General features: G+C 33.3%; 1 pseudogene; it reads right to left on the reverse strand.

Annotated features, from left to right (window-relative positions):
* Window positions 1–2,789: 2,789 nt before the first annotated feature.
* Window positions 2,790–10,679, reverse strand: LOC111408386 (annotated as a pseudogene).
* Window positions 10,680–11,300: the final 621 nt, after the last annotated feature.

An 11,300-nucleotide genomic window follows, 5' to 3' on the forward strand; every position in this document is an offset into this window, starting at 1 on the left:
ATACACTCTTATTTAATTTGTTGAATTATAACCAATGATTCAATTTCTTTACCATCAATCAACAATAATTTATTACTAGTTGTTGAAAATTAAATAATAGTAAACTGGGAGATTTTTTGGTAAAAATTGTTTTTTTCAACAACATTAAATAAAATTTCTTAATCCGCGTGAAAAATAAAATTAGCCTATATAAATGGGACGAAAGGGAGTATAAATTATAAATGTTCTTTCCATGAATCTTTAAAAATTATTTTTTGACATATATTGTCAACTACATATTTTTCCAATAAACTGATTTTGCACATGACCCATAATATTTTTTTATTAATAACATATTTTTCAAAAAATTACATTAGACAGACCCTTAATATGATTGCTCTTATTCTGAAGATTCATTTGGATGTTTCAGTAAACGAATCAAACAGAACAAAAAGAAATACTCAGCGCAATCTATGCATCTAGACTTTAACTTGAGGCCGAATGGCCAATTCAATTAATTAGAATGCCCTACCAGATCATAGATGTAACACCCCATATTTAATCGACTTAAAATTTTGAGGTGTTACCGATATCATTTCGTAACGTATACATAAAGCGAAAATATTTAATTCGAAATTTAAAACTCTTGATTTATTTAATACTCAAATACCAAATTGAATAAACAAAATGTCGCGTAGACATAGAACATTAAACAGAATTAAATTGAAGCACATAATCCTAACAGAATTATTTTAAAACGTTTTCGTGCGAAGTTTTTCTTTACTTGGCAACCCGCGCACCGCTCAGCCACCATCCATGTTGACCGTACTGATCTGAAATATTGAAATTGAAGGAGTGAGTAATTACACTTAGTAGGATACATGCGTCCAAACAATATAATAATTTAAAACGTAAACTCATAACATTTAATACCAACATTTCGTCAAGAGCAATCGGTGATCAGTCAAAAGCTCTATTACAATTTGAGAAGACCCGAAGGCGATCTCCCATTTCATTACATTTCGTAGGGACCCGCAGGTCGAACATTTCATTTCATTTCATAGAGACCCGCAGGTCGAACATTTCATTTCATTTCATTTCATTAGACCCGCAGGTCGATTAGCATTTCATGAAATAAATCACGTCAAAAACTATAATATTGAAAGGACGGAACAACTTGCACATAAAGTATCCTACCTCGATTGATAATAGAAAAGTAAGGAATTCACGTTCCCAAAACCTTTTTGCTGTTGTCGTGTCTTATGGATTTAAGGTCGATCCAGTGGCAATTCCACGTGCCAAAATCCTTTCTAAGAGTATTAAAACTCGTTTCCAACAATACAAAGAGAACACTTCTGGAATGGAGACTTGGACAGGCAGTGGAGAGTTAAGTGAAGATGGAAGAGAGTGGTTTTTATCTCATAATTTTTCGAGGATTTGGAATGAATTTATAGTGTAAGGGAGGTGTAAAATTAAGAAAGGTTTTGACTGCCAAATTTGTTAAAAATATAAAAAGGGTAATTATGCAATCTAACCAACAGAAATCTCGTCAATTAGCTCATTAATCTGTCCAATTACAAAAACTCTTTATTTGGATGTCAATCAAATTAAATTAAGGATCTATTTAACATAAGAATGGTCAAGTTAGTGTCAATTTACATAAAATGACAGGTTATCATATCATCATATAAAATGAAATAAATAATTAAATAGTATATTATAAGCTTAATTGTACTATATGCCCAAAATAACTAAATTTGTTAGAGGCTCCAAATCGTGTCTTACCATTATTCAAATTCAATTAACAATTAAAATTAGCCTTTATCCTAATTGAGAGTTGGAAATGTGCGTGCACGTGTGGCTATCCATACTCTTATCATAAGGAAATTTACCAATTCTAATTTAAAGGCAATTGACACAATTGAGAGTACAAGGTATGATTGCCATGCATCATGCCTAGAGGCTAGAGATTGTCCAAAAATATTATTATATAATAACCAATTCATTCAAAGCTAGGCCTAAAAACGTGTGTCATCTTAGAATGGTCAAAAAGTCATAAATGTTAAATCAATATTCTAAGTAGGATTCCAAAATCAAAGCAAATGAATTTTTAATTTAAGAGAAAATTATTTTATCCAAACATCAATCAATCATAGTTAACTAAAAATATCTCTCCCTACATATTACTTTGCAATTACTTAAATCACGAGTACCAGAAAACCAGAAATATTGACAGATAAATGTAAACAACGACTAAAAATAATTAAATCTCTTTCTCTAATAGAAAAGATAAACATTGATTATTATGATAAAATACTAATTTCTTTTCCTAATTATCTTAAAAGAAATATTGTTAAATAATAAAAACGATGCTTATTATCTATGTTTCTTTGAATTGAAATAACTTAGTTTTAACTTAAAAGAACTCATATTTTCTTGAGCTGAAAATACGTTATTAAATGCGAGCTACAAAATGAGCCCAATATTGATATACTTATACTCATTCTATCAAAATGTAATTATTGGTGCCAAATAAAATATGACTTTAAACGCTATTTCATTTCAGTCCTCAAATTTTAAAACTATAACATATAAGACAAATATATTTTTATTCCAAAATTTTCGGGGCGTTACAATAGAGCTAAAATAGTTAGGGTATACATATTAGTAGAATATGACGTGTCCCAAATGGTACAGATACCAAAGGAGATTGTAACCCTAGTTGAAAACTATAGGGCTAAACCATGTTGAACAGATTAAAATTACATTTTATGACATAAATGAAATAGTCAAACACGGAAAAAATTGTGTTAGGTTTTGCTCTTAATCTTTCTTTGGGATTTCAAGTCCACCACCACTACGGAAATATTATCTTTGCTGTCCTTTTGAAGAGCACGGTTTGATAGATACTTGGTTGCTGTGGGATCAATTTCTTCACCCCTTTCAATGAAAAGAGTGACGACGTTATTTTTATGCCAGACGAGTATCCTTTTACGAGCCAAATCGCAAACCTCCTCGTTGGTCATGACATCCCATAAACCATAGCTAGCTAGAATGGGGCATTCGTCTTCCCTAGTCTGAGGAATATAAACGACTTCGGAGTCTGGAATTATCTAGGGTTTCAAGTATCTATTCCCTGCAATAACCAGGAAAAGTTGAACATACTAAAATACTAGTTTTCCATTAACTATATGTATTAACTATAAATTTCAGTTGCAAATGCACCACTGACTCACTCTACTTACAAGTACATTATGATGAAATACATCGTCCTACAATGGTCGACGTGTTAGAAAGATAGGTTCATAATTATCTAATATCTACTATTTCTGAGATATCCCAATACAATTCAAGAACCTCTTTATTCTAACAATACATGTCTAGTATCCAGTACAAATAACTGTTAACATACGGCTACAAGTTGATAATTGTATTTACCTTGTATAAAATGATTCTTGAGTGATTGTAGGGGCTTCCTTGTATAGAGAGATTCTAATTTACTTTTTCCATGATTTTGGGCTGTAATTAGGAACATGTCTTGTTATATAATGAGAAAAAACCCTCCATAGCGAGACATTCAGACCATTTGACATGGTATCAGAGCACTCATCTCAGATTTCTTTTCGATTCATTTGGGTATCATTTCGGTTGAGGGATTTCTTTTCTCCTGGGTTTTTTGGTTGAAATTCTTCTTCAATTTTGGCTTCCAGAAATCTTAGAAAAGGTTCTGTTGGCGATTTCTGGGTTGATATAAATCCGTCGACATATTTTTGTGGGTTAGAAGGAAAGTTTCTGCAGAATTTTTTGGCGTCAACCGGTTCTTCTGTTGGATCGCTCCTTTGCTGTGGTGTTATCGTGTGGAGTGTTTGAAGAATTGGTTTATTTCTAGTGGGCTTCTACTGTATTGGGATCGTTTGAAGACTTCGACTGCTCCAAATTGGCTTCTGTTGTCTAGAATTGGACCTATCAGCTGGTGGTGGGTTTTATTTCTTTCTGATACAGGCCTTGAATTACTATTTTTAGCCTCTTGAGTTTTCCTTTATTCCAAATCATTATGTTTGGAGAAAATTCTATTGTTCGATATAATGGAAAGAACTTTTTCGCCTGGGAATTTCAATTCAAGATGTTCGTAAAAAAGAAAAGAATTGTGGGGTCATTTAGATGACTCATCTACCGCTCCTACTGATTTTAAAGAGCTTAATCAATAGGAAAGCAAGGATGCACGCATTGTCTTGTGGTTACTAGATTCTATTAAACCTCATATGATGAATAATCTTTCATCATTTACAATTGCTAAAAAGATGTGGGATTATCTCAGGTGTGTTTATTATCAAGATAACATGCACAAAAGTTTCAATTGGAGTTAGATTTTCCAACTTCAAACAAGGTAATCTTTTTATTGAGCAGTTCTACGCTAAATTTCTAAATTTGTGGAGCGAATACTTTGGGATAGTTTACTCCAAACTTCCCAAAGAAACATTAGCGGCCTTCCAGGATGTCCACACTAAGAGTCAAAGAAATCAATTTCTAATGAAGCTTCGACTGGAATTTGAGACTGCACAGGGTGGCTTGATAAACCGTAATCCTACCTCATTGGATGTGTGCTTGGGAGAATTACTATGTGAAACTTGCTATCAGTCAAGAATCTGTGACTACTAAGATGGTTAATATGGCATATGCTGCTCAAGAAAAAGGTAAATTCAAGTCACAAACACAATACTATAGTTGTAAGGAGTTTGGTCATATTGCAAAGCGTTGTAGTAAGAAAATTTGCAATTACTGCAAAAATGAGGGACATTATTAAGGATTGTTGTGTGCGGCCTCAAAATAGACAAGGTCAAGCATTTCACACTGATATTCAATCAAATTCAGATGATGTTCAAGGTTAACCACATACAGTCGGTTCTTCATCTACTCTTACACCTGAGATAGTTCAACAGAGGATTGTTTCTACTTTCTTTGCTTTCGGCCTCCAAGGTAAGCGAAATCTCCTAACCTCTCCTTGGTTTGTAGACTCTGCAGCCTCGAATCATATGATTGGAAATATAGATGCTTTATATGATGTTCGTAAGTATAAGGGCGGCCAACATATTCAAATAGCCAATGGCAATACGCTTCCCATTACTACAATTGATACTCTGGGATCTTCTTTTAACAATGTATTTGTATCACCAGAATTATCTACTAATTTCATATATGTTGGACAACTGGTTGATAACAATTGTGAAATTCACTTTGATCGTACTGGTTGTTGTGTGCAGGATCAATTGTCGGGGAAGGTGATTGTGAAAGGGCTTAAAGTGGGACGTTTATTTCCTCTTCAATTTTCTGCTTCTAGTTTCGATTCCTTTGCTTGTACTGCTATTACCAATGATAGTAATGTTTGACATAAGAAATTAGAACATCCTAATAATGTTGTTTTAGCTCATCTTATGAAACACGATTATTTGGGCAATAAATATTCCTTTTCTAGTATATCTTCTTATTGTGGTACTTGTAAATTAGGTAAAAGTAAAATTTTACATTTTCCTTCACATGGTGGCCGATCTTCCACCTGTTTTGAGATTATTCATACTGACGTTTGAGGATAAATCTCATACATTCTCATACTCAATACAAGTATTTTGTGACCCTTATTGATGATTATAGTCGGTTTACTTGGGTGTATTTCCTTCACTCTAAGGTTGATGTGTTCTCCACTTTTCAAACTTTTATTGCTCTTATTAAGAACCAACTTTCTACTTGTATTAAAGTCTTATGCTCTAACTCTGGGGCAGAATATATGTTTAATGAGTTTCAACATTATCTCAAAATGAAAGGAATTCTCTCCCAGGGTTCTTGTCCTTACACTCCGCAACAAAATGGAATAGCTGAGCGTAAGAATCATCATCTCTTAAATGTTGTTCGTATTTTGTTGATTGCACTTCCATGCCTCTTCGTTTTTGGGTAGAAGCCTTATCTACGGCTATTTCTTTGATTAATCGTTTGCCTTCTCAAATCTTACAATTTGACTCTCCATATTCTTGTTAGTTTAGTGTTGTTCCCGAGTATGTTTATCTTCATATATTTGGTTGTGTCCTATTCTGTACACTTACCCCTTACTGAACGTCATAAGCTTACTGTTCAGGCTGTTTGGTGTGCATTTCTTGGGTATAGTAATACACATAAAGGGTTTGTATATTATGATGCGGGTGCTAACAAGATCCGTATATCTCGAAATGTAGTTTTCTTTGAACATCAATATTTCTTCTAGTCTTGCATTCCTAGTGATTCTACTTCTACTACGCTTCCTAGTTTTGATAATGTGTCATTCCCTATTGAACGTTTTAAGCCAAGATTTATTTACCAAAGACGTCGTCCACAGTCCCCATTGTTTCTTCCAGATCCTAAATCGACATATGATCATCTCCCAACTGAACCTTGAGGATCTTCTCGAGTTTCTCGTCCACCGGATAGGTATGTGTACTCTTATACTACTAAGCATGCCACTCTTGATATTGTAAGTATACCCAAATCATACTATCAGGCAGCTACTTAAGCTTGTTGGCGACAAGCTATGCAAGAAGAACTTCAAACACTATCGGACAATCACACATAGAACGTCGTTCCATGTCTTGATGAGGCGAAGCTCATTGGATGTAAATGGGTATATACTATCAAGCATTTGTCTGATGGCACTATAGAAAGGTATGAAGCTCATTTGGTGGCTTTTGGAAATTTTCAGGAATATGTTCTTGATTATGAAGAGACATTTGCAATAGTGGCTAAAATGACTTTTGTACGTACTATCATAGCTATTGTTGTTCTAAAGGTTGGGCTCTTCAAGAGATGGATGTGAAAAATACATTCTTACAATGAGATTTGAAGGAAGAAATTTATATGACTCATTCTCCTGGTCTTTTCACTCATTCTTCCACTGAGGTTTGTTGATTGAAGAAGTCATAGTACAAGTTAAAGTAGGCACCACGAGAATGGTTTGAAAAGTTTCGTAACACTCTTCTTGATTTTCAGTTTACTCAGAGTCATTTTGATTTTTCTCTCTTTCTTCAAAAGACTGCCACTGGACTTGTTGTGCTCTTGGTATATATAGATGATATAGTCATTATAGGGTCTGATTCTCAGTCAATCGAAGAACTCCAGCATCATCTCAAAAATATCTTTCGTATGAAAGATCTTGGTCCACTTCAGTACTTTCTTGGTCTTGATGTGCATTTTTGTTCTACGAGTATGATCTTACATCAACATAAGTATACTCAAGAGATTCTCACCTTGGCCGGTCTTCAATCTGGGAACTCGGTAGATACACCTTTGGAGATTAATTTGAAGCTTCGTCAGGAAAAGGGTAAATTATTACTAGATCCATCTTTATATCGACAACTAGTAGGGAGTTTGAATTAACAATTACCCGACCAGATATTTCTTTTGCAATACAATAGGTGAGTCAATTTATGCAAGCCCCTCACCATTCTCATTTAGCATCTGTTCGGTGAATTCTTCGTTATTTCAAGTGTACATATGGTCGTAGGTTATTATTTTCTAATCAGAATTCTTTTCGGTTGACGAGTTTCAGTGATGCTGAATGGGCTAGTTGTGCAGATACTCGATATTTTGTTATCAGATGGTGCATTTTTCTTGGTGATGCTCTTATTTCTTAAAGGAGTAAAAAGCATGATCGTGTCTCGAAGTCCTCTACCGAATCTGAGTATCGTGCAATGTCCTCGACCTATTCGGAGATTGTGTGGAAGCGAGGTTTATTGGACAAACTTGGTTTTCCTCAACTTGTTCCTACACCACTTTATGTTGATAACACAAGTGCTATTCAAATTGCTACCAATTTGGTCTTTTATGAGCGTACCAAACACGTTGAAGTAGATTGTCATTTCATTCGTGAAGCACTTGATCAACATGTGATTACGCTTCCTCATATCTCCACTAAATTGTAGACAGCTGATGTGTTTACCAAGGCTCTATCTAATCAAGGACATCAGTTTATGGTTAGCAAATTGATGCTATTTGATCGATCAATATCAATTTGAGGGAGGATGTTAATATACAGCTATAAGTTGATAATTGTATTTACCTTGTATAAAATGATTCCCGAGGGATTGTAGGGCCTTGTATAGAGAGATTCTGATTTAATTTTCCCATGATTATAGGCTATAATTAGGAACATATCTTGCTATATAATGAGAAGAAACCCTTTATAGCGAGGCATTCAGACCATTTGACAATAAAAAACAAGATTTTAGTTTTATTAATACTATCATTTGCTAACCAATCCTATCTACTAAGTTTGCAAACAAGGTGTTTAATATCTTCTACTCGCTTGAATAATGAAAGCAAATGTTATGATAAGGAAATATTCAATGTTTCAAATAAGGAAATAAAGGTAAAGAGAAACCAGAAAACAAAATAGTCTCCTCGATAAACTGATGGCAAATATTAAAATGAGGCCTATAAATGGTATTTCATTTTTATATCGAATTGATAATCCCAATAGGTGTTAACTCCACAAGTATTTGCATTCAATTAGATGTTCAATCCAAATAAGGTTTTTTGTTCAACATTAGCAAAAAAACCTATGAATGACCGACCCATATCTACATTGCAGAACATTTCTAGGACTTCCAGAATACACATCCACGGCATTCGAACAAATCTTAAGTTTACATTTTGACAATAAAAAGCATTGAACATTGGCATCTCATTTCAAAGCACCCATTTCATGAATAATTGTGCTACTATGCAATGGGGTAGGCTATGGTAGAACCACAAAATATTTCGAAAAATATATATTGATTCACAGTTATTCACTTCAAAATGGATTTTGTAATGACAAGAAATTGAAGAAATATTCCTAAAAGATGTCAAGTACTGTATGGGAGCAGGCGAGTTTTGATACAATCTAATTTGAAAATGATAGAATGGGAATGACGGAAAAGAGAAAGGCAGTGAAATTTGTACCAATAAATCTAAACATTGCAAGGACACCAAAAACATGATGCCCATTCCACTGTATCTCTTTTCCTCTGACTACTTCTATTCTTACATATTCATCTTCCCTATAGGCTAACATAGGAAAGAAAAGGAAATTAGCTCATAATTATTATAGAATAAGAATTATAGCATGTTTGGCTAAGTTTAAAGATTACTTCTGACTTACTTTCTAAAATAGTATGTTTGTCAGTAAAGAAGTACTATGAAAATCATGTTTGGCAAAATAAGTAGCTTAAATAGGTAAATGTGCTCTTTGCATGCTTACTTTATGATAATGCCATGGGCTCTTTCCCATAGCATAAGACTGCCTTTGAATTACTACAATTAACTATTATAATGTGTGATAAACAAACTATAGCAACAACAGCGATCGAGCCAACAGTTTTCGGAGCGATCGGTTCAATATTTGCTTTCCCTCCAATTTCGTCGTCAATTTTGAGAAAGCACTCGGTGAATGCTCCTCTCAACTTTTCTTGGCAATTACCTTGGTAAGTGTTATGCCCTACATTCAATCAACATTGGACATAAATGCTTTTAATATATAATTGATGCAATTTTATGGCAGATCTATTATTTAATTAATATTCAATTAAATAAAATAATAGAGTCCGTAGATTTAGATCCTAGTAATTTGTTAATCACAGAGAGTTGTGATTGTGAAATGCAAATTCTATATGATTGAATCATAAATTAATATTCACGTGGATATTTTGTTATAAAACAAAATATTGAAAACCCGTTGGGAGATTTCACATGGATAATAATTTCATAGTAAACAAACAAGTTTAGTTTTGTCATCCTGACACATTGCTAGATGTCAATTTAGAACGACGAATGTGAATTAGTGATAAACTAAAAGGAATGTTTTAATTTGTCAGTTCTGATTAAATCAAAATAATAATTCATATCATTAGACATCATAATTGAGAACCTAATGAGTCATACACAAAAGGAGAACTAGAATATTAGATTTACCAATTAATTAATTTAACAAGCGTTGAAAAAATTAATTAATTGAATTATTTATTTATGGGCTCGAATTAATTAATTCGTGGACCGAATTTAATTAGGTTAATTAAATATTGGACAAGGTTAGGAGACGAGTGAAACCTATTTAGGTTTATATAAATAAGCAGGTAGGGTTTAGAATTTGTAGAAAATTTTCATTCTTACTAGCACAAGAAAAGAAAACCCTGGATGTCTCCCATACTTGTTCTCTGTGTAGATTTTCATTAGAGGTTGGACAATTGGATAGCTGTGGATGACAAATCAAGATTGTTGAAAAGAAAAGAATATCAAAGGAGTTTACAGAATCAAAGAAATGTACAATTTCTATCATAGTTTTTATCTAAGTACAAAGCAAATCCTTATTGAAAATTGAAATTTATTTTATTTTTCGATGTGCATGATTAAGTAAATTCTCAACAACCTTTACTACTTTCATCAATCAGATCGGCCGTAATTGGTTCCAATTCCTTAGCCAAAGCCACGTGCGTTCACTCCAAACAGTAATTTGAAAGATGAAAATAAGATGCCAATATCAAATCTCAAACACAAGAAGTTCACAGTTGTTAACAAAAGGTGTCCAATGTTGTGTATTCATACTTTTTGTTTTTTGTATTAAAACAATCGAGCCCAGCTCGATTTTTTCACTAATCGACCCATTAACCAGCTTGTCTTGGATCCACTCTTTTTTCACTCATCTTTTTTATTTATATTAATTAAAAAACAAAAAATAAGAGCCAACTCATAGGCTCTTGGCTCGGCTTGGCTTGTAATCAATACAAGTCACATGATCAAGATGAGTCGAGCTTAATTGATTCATTACCATCCCTAGACACACATGACAAATTTTTGAATTTTGATAATCCATAAGGATCGCAAGAGTCAAATATGCATAAAGATAGTAATGTGAATAAATAAAGAGGAAAAATTGCACTCACGGTATCAAATTTTTTGTTTATTAGCAGGTTTGGTCTAAATCTTTCATTTGTGTCACTGGGGTACCAAACTTTTAAAAAAATCTCACATGAAGTTTAAATGGAACCATCAATTTGACCATTAGTTGATTAGAATAATTAATTTTGACCAAATATAAAAAGGACAAAATGTTAAACTTTACAATTTTAAAATTAGATAATTTAAAAAATTCAACACAAAAAAAAGAAAAAAAAAAAGAAAAAAGAAAAAGTGCTACAACTGTTCACCTCCTCTTTCAAAACACTACCCTTCTCCCTTTCTCACCCCACCATGAAAATCAGCCACCAACACCATTATTGCATGGCCATCAACACCATGAGTTTCTTCTCCTCATTTTCAAACCC

Source organism: Olea europaea, chromosome 13 (genome assembly GCF_002742605.1).
Source record: "Olea europaea var. sylvestris chromosome 13, O_europaea_v1, whole genome shotgun sequence".
NCBI classification, from domain to species: domain Eukaryota; kingdom Viridiplantae; phylum Streptophyta; class Magnoliopsida; order Lamiales; family Oleaceae; genus Olea; species Olea europaea.